This window comes from Mytilus galloprovincialis, chromosome 11, assembly GCF_965363235.1.
Source record: "Mytilus galloprovincialis chromosome 11, xbMytGall1.hap1.1, whole genome shotgun sequence".
NCBI classification, from domain to species: domain Eukaryota; kingdom Metazoa; phylum Mollusca; class Bivalvia; order Mytilida; family Mytilidae; genus Mytilus; species Mytilus galloprovincialis.
In genome coordinates, this window is record NC_134848.1 from 74,897,619 (window position 1) to 74,909,364 (window position 11,746).

The following is an 11,746-nucleotide window of genomic DNA, read 5'->3' on the forward strand; positions in this document are numbered from 1 at the left end:
TTCTTTAGTGATGCTCAGATCGAAATAATAAGAAACCCAAAACAAGTATAAAGATGAAGAGCATTGAGGACCCAAAATTCCAAAACGTTGTGTAAAATACGGCTTAGGTTTCTATTCCCGAGAAAAGAAAACCCTTAATACTCGGAATAATTCATAACTGTTTGATTTATAAAATGATCATATTATTGATCAAACTTGTACAATTTGTAAGCACAGAATAAATTAAATATTGGGAGAATCAGATCAATAAAGTCTACATTACACATATAAACACATTTAATCTAGAAATTTAAGTATACACATGGAAATAAAGTATGGCAACACCAAATTGAAATTCAAATTAAAAAAACACTTTTAATTTTTTTGTTCAATAATTTGTTGAAATAGAACAAATTAAACATTATTTGAATATCACTTGAGTTTAATCAATAAAAGTCGACTCTATTAGTTCTTATCTGCACATGCATCTACTGTACTCGCAAACACTAAAACTGATTTTTTTATCCTTATTGTTTTCAACACTTAAAATAACCAAATTGATAAATTAATGTGATTGACACCTTGCAATTGGTCATCCACAACTCATAAACGCAGCAAGATGGCAGATAATCAGCATGATGGAAGAAGGTATGTCGCTGTGACAATTGCACGTATTTTTGGTCATCACCATTCCATTATAAGTCGTTTTTGAGAATAAAAATCAGGCAAGTAACGATGTTAAAGACCTTTCAAGGTCAAGAAGACCCCCTTTAACATCTGCTAGGGAAAATCAAGCATAATGAAGGTTGGTGAGAAGGAAACCCATTGCAAACAATACAATCCTGAAAAGAGAGTGATGACGATACAGGAGCATTTAAACAAGAACTGTTCGAGATCGGCTCATTGCTACTGGTTATCGTGCGATAATATCATTTCGGGGACTTTTGCATACGCATAGACACACAGATGCCCGTATCCAATATATTGCAGTGCTCGCCAAAGTTGGAAATTAGTGTCGTGGAGAAAGATCCATTGTCCCAATGAAATTCGGTTTATCTTCCTTGGCCCAATCGGAACCCAAATTTGGACCATATCGAGCATATATGGGACACTATTGGACGTAAAGTTCACGAAAGCACACCCCAGTTCAAACGCGTCATGAAATAAACAATACCGTTCGTCAAGAATGGATGCTACCACCTTAGCATCACATAAGTCGACTTATGGCAGGAATCAGAAGACGTTAATATGCGGTTATCTGTTTGAATAGAGGCTGCGCACAAAGTACTAACTCGTTGGCGTATAACGATCAACCATGATGTGAACAGTCATCTAAGAATTAATTTTGAAATGTCTGACATTGTAAAGTTCTTTTTTTTCCATACATTTTTTTTTCTTCATGCCAATGTTATCATTAACTACGTTGCAATATTATTTTACAAATATTTTATCATATTCCATCCAAAATAAGAGGCTGAGTTTTCAAGTTTTAAAAAATCAAGGTGTTGCGATACTTTTATCCATGTGTATATATCTTTGATGTGCCTTAAATGTGCCAAACAACCGTGAATATTACATTGTATGTAGTAAGATGCCAATAGAATATGTCATATTTTGCACGTTATTTTACAGCCTTTCTTAAGTTTCTTTTCGTTGAGACTTGGGGTTTCCTCTGTGGTATACTATTTATAAGTTCAAGACTGTTTAGTGAGAGTAGTTGTAAAACGAGTTCTTGTTTTGGTTATAAATATAGATGGGTAAAATATGCACGTGAAATACTTTAGCGGTTTAAAAGTTGGGGTCCGATTATATTTTATAAAGAAAATTTGTGGGTGTCATTTATCGAAAGTGCTCACAGTAACTACGACAGTGTGCCGTTATTTCCTGACTACGTTATGTCAAACTCCGATCCAGATCTAGATGTGACAGATCCGACAGAATCCAGTGGTGTTAATATTGATTTGTCGACAGATGGTGGTGCTGTTTCACTCTTCTCTACCGTATTAAGCAACGCGTTAGAGCAACAAAAGAACAACATAATCCATTATTTTGAGAGCCGTTTTGCTAACGAGAATTCGGAGAAAGCAACTGTAGTAAATGCAATCGATTTTATATTCAAGAGCAAAGATAACCGCGTTCAGCACAGTTTTAATATTGAACATTTGGATCAATTGTCCCAAATTGACACTTTTGTTAAGTTTAATTCTTTGGACGCCGCATCACGCATAATTTCAAAAGAGAAAGCGACATTAAGAAAACGCAATCAAATTCTAAAAATTGCCGATAAGGATTGGTTGGATACTGTTCAAAAGTATTGGGATAGTCCTTTGGCTGATAATAAGGACGATGCCGTCAATTTACGGTCCGCGATCACCAGATCTAATTAAAGGAGAAGGAATTCCAAAGCATATGATCGTCCGGTGGAAAAATTAACAAATGGTAATGGCCGTTCAGACAAAAATGGTACAACATTCAAAACCAAATAATTTTTTCGTGGCTTTAGTCATTTCATCGCAAATGACGGGAACAATTGTAAATCAAACAGCAATTTCCAATTAGCAGTGTGCTTTTACTGCAACCAACCTTGTCACTTCGCAAGAGTCTGTCCATTCAAAGTAGTCCCATTTACAACTGTCAGCTCACCAAAAGAACAGATGCCAAAATCAACAGGAGGTGGAGTCTTCACAGTCATCAGTTATTAATGAAGTTAAGTATAGTTTCGATACTATTAACAATTATTAGACAGAAACGGGAAAAACACTTTTTAATGTCAAAGGCAATTTAAGAAGAAATGTTACGTTCTGGAAAATGTTTTATGTGCAAATGATTTTATTATTAATACTATAAATGTAGGATATAGAATACCAATTGTTAGTGAACCAAAGGAGTAGGTCCAGTAAGAGCCCTTTTTGGCCTTAAAAATAGTAGTTTAACAAAATTGATAAAATGTAAACTTTTAGTTCTTTATTGAACAGTATAGTGCTTCTGCTACATAAATATGGGCTATACAATGGACATTATATCGGGTACTGGCACCTTAAAGTCATGCTAAATTACTGAATTCTTCAAAATTCTAGCATTTTAGTTAAATTTAAGACGGTTTTCGTGCAAAACGAAAGTGGCCGCATTCGTGTTCCTCCTTAATATTGAAATGAAAGTTGTATTTTATGATAATACATAACATATATAAAGGTTGAGGATGAAAACGGAGGCGGTCACTTTCATGTTTGACAAAAACCATCCGAAAAGTGACAATTTTGGCCTATTTGATTGAATTTTCATATTTGAGCTTGAATCGGATCGTTCTTAATGACTAAATCAGTTCAAATCTTTCACATAAACTAATTGATTCAAATGAAATAGACACTTAAGTGTTTAAAAAGTGGTCAAAATCTTTTGTAAGATGAACCTGAAATTTGAGGCCAAAATCGGTCCTTACCGGACCTACTCCTTTGGCATTTTTACGAAATAATATTTCTGCTATTAAATATTAAGATTTTGAAAAAATCCATATCCGAGTTACTTGACACACATTGTATTAAAGAAGTCACATGCCCACCTTTTGATGTGAATCCTTTAATGGTACATGTATCTGAAAAGAGTTTTGGTAAAATTAGATTATCATCAACTGGTCATATTTTCACTAAGACGGTTAGAGTTTTAGTAAAACTTTGGGGATCTATGGGTTATCCTATCATAGTTTAATTAGACGATGGTTTCGGTTTAGCTGTTGATTTTGATACATGTACTAAAATTGCTAAACAGATTCGTGATGATTTCGTTTTCGATTCGTTGCTAATGAAATTAAAAGCGTGGAGACACCACAGCAGAGTATTGAATGGTTGGGATTTATTTGGAATTTATCGAATAGTACATTAGAAATACCAAATAAAAAATTGCAGGGTTTGAAATTGTGCATTTCTGCATTATACGAAGGTACGATTAGACCAACTTGTAGAAATTTAGCTAAAGTATGTGGTAAAATTATATATATGAAACCAGCATTGGGTTCTACTTGTCAAATTATGACTAGACATTTGCATATTATTATTAAAACTAGGATATATTAGGATTCTTTTGCACATTTTGATGACAACATTTTACAATAGCTCAGATTTTGGTACTTTCAGTGTGAAAATTTACATTTTAAATGTATAACTCCAATGTCTAGATTACCAGACGCTATTGAATATGCTGGCGCAGGTTTTACTGTAGGTGATAATCATATTGTACATTGTATGTGGGATAAAGAAGACAGAATTAAGAGTTCTACTTGGAGAGAATTAAAAGCTGTCAAAAATATATTAGAATCAGTACAATTAATGTTATGCGGGAAACTTGTTAAACTTCATACAGAAAAACAGAAAGTTGTTAAAATTGTACAGAAAGGTAGCATGAAATTAGATTTGCAAGTTATATCATTAGATATTTTTCACATATGTTTAAACAATGATATAGTATTCGAGGTAAAAGGGATACCTAGGAATGAAAATACCTGCGCAGATGCGCTTACTAAAATATTTGATTTAGATGACTGGGGTGTTTCACAAAATATTTTCAAATTTTCAAATTCTTTATGGAGTCCTTTTACTTGTGATACTTTTACAAATGACAGAAATAAGAGATTATCTGTATTTTCATTTTTTTTTACTCCAGGTACATCGGGTGTAGACGCATTTAAATGTACATATGATTTTTCAAAATTTAATAATTGGGTAGTTCCTCCTGTTAATTTAATTACTCGGGCAATTCATCATGTGTAGATGTGCAAAGCCAAATGTGTTTTAGTAGTACCAAAATGGAAGTCTGCCATTTTTTGGCCCAGGATTGTAGATCGTTTTACTGACACTTATCAAAATATTGTAAAGAATTTTAGAGAATATAAAAATCCGAAAAACTTTTTTGCGGCTGGATCACATGACAACAGTATTTTTTCAAGCAGCCTTTGAACAATCACGTGGTTTTACAGTCTATAAAAAGTAAAAACACAAAAATACTGAACTCCGAGGAAAATTCAAAATGGAAAGTCTAAAATCAAAAGGCGAAATCAAAGGTCCAAACGAATCAAACGAATGGATAACATCTTTCATAGTCCTGACTTGGTACAGGCATTTTCTAATGTAGAAATGGTGGATTGAACCTAGTTTAATAGCTAGCTAAACCTTTCACTGGCATGACAGTCAAACATTGTCAACGATGCATGAACAAAACAAACATACTCAAAGAGTAAAAATGTCAAAAATAGGGGTACAGCAGTCAATATTGTGTTATCATCTTAATCACTATAAAAACAACAAATGTAACGAAGAATCATCTAAAGCCAAGTCTTCTAACAATAAATATCGTATTTATTTTGAAAATTTTCGGAAATGGTGTTTCGCTCGGACTACAGTATTTACCAGCTACATCTACTACGATTTCATTTTATATTGGTGGACTTATCCAACAAGGAATTAGTATGTCAGGTTTTTTTTGGAGTCTAATTATTATCCTATAAGTATTAAATGGCGTCATGATAAGAACTTTAAGGACAATCCTTGTTCAGATGAATTTCTTTCTTTGATTCTCGGGGATGGTAAAAGAATTTTAAGTAAGCCTATAAAAAAGAACCGGTCACACCAGAGATTTTACAAATGATCATTTCTAAATATGGTATAGAGAATGATTTGTCTAGTTTGAGAATATGTGTGTTATGTTTATTAGGTTTTTCAGGTTTCCTAAGATACAGTGAATAGGCTGCTATCAAGGCAAAACACATTACTTGTTTTGTTAGTTATATGTCTTTTCTTTTAGAAAAGAGTAAAACCGATATTTATAGGCGAGGTAGTACAGGTATTATTTCTAAAAAGTGGAGAAAATCTTTGTCCCGTTAAGTGGTTATTAACATATTTACAGTTAGCTAACATTGAGTTAAATTCTGATCGAGGCATTCATAAGTTTTCAGTAAAATTTCTCCACTTTCATATACTAGGGCACGATAAATTTTGCTTGTGGCATTTGAATCTGTAGGATTAGATAAGAGCAAATTTGGTTTGCATAGTTTAAGAAGTGGTGGGCCTTCTACTGCAGCTAATTTTGGTATTCCAGAGAGATTACTGAAAGTTCACGGTCGTTGGTCATCCGATAGATCTAAATATAGTTACATTAAAGATAACATTCAATCACAAATGGCAGTTTCTTTGAATCTTGGCATTTAATTCGTATTTCATTTATTCCTTTGATATGTCGAAGTTACCGCAAGAAACTAAACCTATATCAAGAGTTTTTGTTTTATTTATTATACCAAGGATTTAGTAAAGAAATGTTTTTAAACATGGACGAGCATGGCGAGGGATAATTTAATTAAATGTCTTTTCATTTGGACTTGGGGTTTCTCTGTGGTATAGTAATAATATTTATAAGTTCAAGACTGGTTAGTGAGAGTAGTTGTATAAAAGAGGGACGAAAGATACCAAAGGGACAGTCAAACTCATAAATCTGAAACAAACTGACAACGCTATGGCTAAAAATGGAAAAAAAGACAAACAGAAAAACAATAGTAAACAATATAAAGTGTTCTTGAAACCTTAAGTGGGAGATAAACCCGTCATATTTTTTGTATTTATTACTTATATTATTCATTACTTTTTAATAGAAATATCAATTTGCAAATCAGTGTCAGTCAATTTTATCAGCGGAAGTAATAACCTTTCTGAATGATACGTTTTTAACATTTATTAATGCTATCATCCTCATGAAAATAACAAAATGATTAGTATCAGATTTGACGCGTTTCCTCATTTTTCATTTTTCTGAGTAAATAAAGTTAGATGGAGGAAGTTAAACTATATTTTAAAACTTATTTTAAAATTATTTGCTCTCACCTTACATATTTTTTTTATAAATCATATTATGAAATTACCAACATTTATACAATCTATGAGCTATTAGAAAATCCTTGGAGCACCCGCGATCACCACTATGCTTTGTAAGATTCGTGTTGCTAAGTCTGTAGTTTTTGGGTCTTTAGTTTTGTATGTAGTGTTTTGTGTACTATTGATTGTCTTATATATTTTTTTCTTTTTTAGCCATGACATCCACAGTGTATTCCTTTCATACCAGAGACCGTTTCAATAAACGATCATATATTTATATGTATTAGCCAGTTTAAACTTGAAATATAGTGCATGCTATTCTGTTTTTACGTCCTCCCTGTTTTCAATTTAAAGCTGGCATTTTTATATAAACATAATATAAAAAAAATGTCTGTTCTTGTTTTTCTGTGGTCAGTGTTTGCAGCTTAAGAGTGCGAGTGTGCTTATTCTTTTCCTTGATTTGTTTTGTCTTTTTCTTTCCAGAGTCCAGAGTCTAAGAGGATTTATCATATTTTATTTTAAATTTGTGCTTGACTATACCATGAAAATATATTAACACAGGCGACAGTAGTATACCGCTGTTCAAAACTCATAAATCCTCGGACAAAAAACAAATTCGGGGTAACAAACTAAAACCGAGGTTTATTGGAGTTGAAACGAAAAAATACCCGGCAGGGTTTAGGGCAACAAAAAGCAACCCAAATATGAAAAACAGACGACATTTACTGAGTTCCATGCCACTAAAATACAAACCAATTCAACTAAGAGAAATGACGACCGAATTTTATAATAAAACAATAATGAAAAACTAATCGGAAGGACATTGATGTATACTAAATTACAAATTTTTTTTCAAATATTTCTAAAAAGTGATGTCTACGGCAATATACAGAACAACTATTCATTTTTCAGGAAGACAGGACCCGTGATAGAACAAAAGTATACTTTCATAACATATACCCATATTGGTCAATCATTTTTTTTTCAAATTTAATTGAGAGGGATAGGTGGGAAGGGAGAGGGCTTAGTGAAAAAAATATGTGAATTAGGTTTTTTGTTTATCCTACATTGAACTTTTGATGTCGTCTCTTTAGACCTACGACACATAATATTGTTATGTAATAATTAAAAGAACGAGAGCACAAGCAAAAAGACTAAAACAAATCAACATGATTAGCTTGGAGGGATTTAGATGGGCAACACATACAACTTTTTTTCAAAAATTGTAGTACGAAATTTTCGAACGAGCTTAATCATGTTTTAAATATTAATATTTGATCACTTATTTGCTTTATCAACTAACTAACACGTCCACCTTCCACAACGACACATACACATCACAAAAGTACACCTTTCGTAGCCTGTACTAAAAAAAAAATGCTACGATTAAACTTCTTATATATTCCATGTAATATATTCGACATTAAAATAATCAAATTGAACCAAGACATGTGCATGTTAGCTGGTCAACATAAAAACAGTCTTTACATTTTGACGTTTTAAATAATAGTTCAATAATGTTGAAAATAAAATTTGTCATCCTCATCGTTGAAAATATATCTTTTTACACGTCTAGTCATTACCGATAAGGTCAGCGTATAAACATAATTAAAATGTGAAAGATGTGACGCATTAATCTCACAGAGAGGATTGTTTGAAAGCTATGAACTTTATTAATATTATCTGGACTTTAAATTTTGTTTGTCCATCTTCAAACTAAAGCAAAACATATTTAACGATTACTTTTGGTTTGGTTTAATATAAAACATGTAAAAGATTAACCTGAAATTAAAAGAAGAAAAGCAAACTTTCAGCAGTCAGTTGATTCAACTATACTGACACTTAAGTGATAGTTTATTTGAGTTGATACGTCCACAAAGCAACTAAAGTCATTATAAGACCCTTTATGCCTTGTTAATAGGTGTGAGCCAAGGCTCCGTGGTAAAGGATTTCTAACCTATAATTCCTAATGTTTTATACATTGTGACTTGGCTGGCGAATAGTCCAACTAACCAATCTAATTTATATATATGATTGTTTTTTTTCAATATCACCAATAAATTAATTTTTAAACTGAAAGTAATAACAACTATTTAAGTTTAGTTAAACAAATTCCAGCTATATAGATTTTAGATTAAGGAATCCTATTCTAATTATTTTACAGCATGGTATACTTGTATGTACCATTTTATGTTATCAATTCGCTATGACATAACATGACAACATTATTGTTAATGCTGATGACTCACATTCAGTTTCGAATATATTCAAAGAAAATTTATTCGTTTGGATTTAAAAAAAGACGCCCAAAATACTTCATAGAAAACCAAAGATTAAGTTTTTTTTATAAATCACCAACCAATTCCTCAGGTGAAAATAATATAAAAAGAAACACAAAATAAAAAACAAAATAACAATAAACAATTCATAAATATTTTATTCGTTTATTCTATTTCTTTAAAAGTTCTGTTCATCTTTGTTTGTGTTCCAAACTCACATAATCTCAGTAAGGTAACAATGTATTAAGTTCTGCGTTATTAGCTTGCTAACGTATCGACACACAACGTAAGAACTATGAGTTCTTTGAACATATGTTTCCTTCTTTCGTTACCAGTATATATTCATGGTTGGAAACCAGTTCGCTATGTCATTGACATGACCACAGTGCCCTTTCAGTTAAGTGAATCAATGGTCGGTAGCAAAGCGCTATCTGTACATGAAGCAACTGTGTATTTTACCGAAATACTTAATTTCATGTCTAATCAATTGTAACATCTTGATATGTTTAAAAGTCTCGTGTTTTAATTTGAAGCTATTCTTCGTCCAAGTCAAAACTGTTCCAAATTTTCTTGTCGCTTCCCTTTATCCTTTTCATCTTGGCGTCTATTGTAATGACGAGTCCTTGGTTTTTTAACATTTGAATTGTTGCTTTACATCTTGCATGCATTGCATACGCCAGAGCTGTTCTTCCTTTGTTGTCTTTTGCATTTATATTTGCTCTGGTTGCTAGAAGTTTGGCAATTATCTCAAGTTTCTCGTGGACGTCCTGATCGCGTGCAACCAATTTACATGCGATCATCAGTGGCGAGGTTCCTGTGTTTGTACATAAGTTTACATCGAATCCACCTTGTATTAAAATGTTAGCCAATTTAAATTTTCCAGACTCCAATGCCCATAACAACTTGTTTTCCATTTTCGTGCTAAGGTGAATGAAAGATAGATGTTTATACTGATGTTTCTATTCTAGGTATACGTTGACAATTCCACTTCGATATTTATAGCAATTCGTAATGTTGTAATCAACTACGTCATATCGTTAAGGGTTGTCGATTGCTTAGACGTGATGTTGAGGTGATGATTTACTTTCACACTTGAAAATTGAACTTTTCCTAGAAGTCAACGATTTGATATTGTACATTTACCACTGGTTAGCTGAACTTTATTTCTTATTGTCGGCAAATAATATACTATAAAAATAAGCCATGAATTTCAATGAAAATTTAAAAATTTTGTAAGACTTCAAGACATCCGCAATGCAATAACTAAAGAGGTATAAGACGATGTGGTATCAGTGCTAATGAGACAACTTTCCATTCAAGTAAAAAATTATAAAAGTAAACCGTTATATGTCAAGGTACGGCCTTCAACACGTGGCTTTGGCTCACACCAAACAGCAAGATATAAAAAGCCCCACAAATTACTATTGTAAAACTATTCAAACGGGAAAACCAATGGTATACTCTATATAAAAACGAAATAACGAGAAACACTTATGATCGACATAGACAGACGACAACTACTGAACCTCAGATTCCCTACTTAGGACAGGTGCAAACAAATGCAGCAGGATTAAACGTTTTAATGTTTCAAAACCTTTTCTCTTTTCTGAAACAATTTATAGTAGCAGTATCTTAAGAATATGAACATGAATTCGATCCCTCAAAAAAATATATAAAATATGGATAGTTTTTAGAAAAATAGACCAAAATATCCCCTCGTCCGAAAAATATTGAATCAACAAAAAAAAGAGCATAACTTAACTGCAAAATACACATTCTACGCTCCCACTAAGCAAGAGTTAATTATGTTTGATATTTCAAAAAAATAAATATTAACTTGGAATTGAGGTGTTCAAATCATTCTTGAGCATTTATTAGATATTCACATCAATACATATATTATAGGTTTCAAGACTGTTAATAACCTACAGCATATATTGACATTAGCAACACATTAAAATAAGTGTAAAAATTATCGAGGTAAAAGAAACACTATTAAAAAAGAGAGTTAAGAGAATTCACCTCATCATCATTTATTTACCTCTCGGCTCCAATTACCTTGTTAACAGTGATATGACGTAGTGAAACATACCACAGGACGTATGATTGAACTAAAAAAAAAAGAAACGGGGAATTATGTCAAAATTACCACAACCAAACCAAAGAGCAGACAAACAGCTTGAGGTCATAAACGGGCTTCAGTAGAACTTTTAATTATGTTCTTATTTCCCTTTTGTACTGAAAAAAAACGTCTGTTTAAAAGTGTGTTTGTAAATACACTCAACGTCTAGTAGGAACAAAGACGTTAAATCAAACCTTTAAGGGCCTCAGTATACAAACGTTATAACACCAGTGCACCAACTATTTGATGAGTTCGAAAGTGGACTTTTAAACTGCCTGTACATATTCGACAAACCACCTTTTTAGCGATGGCATTCCAATTGTTTGCTATTTCTCACGATCATCCAATCTGTCATAACGTGAGTGTAATTGTGAATGATAATTGTCATTATATGTATTTCACTGGAAAAAAAGCATAAAAACACTATTATATATTGATACCCTTTTTACATTATTAACGATTTGTTTTAAATTTTAAAATGGACTTTCCCAATTTAAAGGTACAATATAATA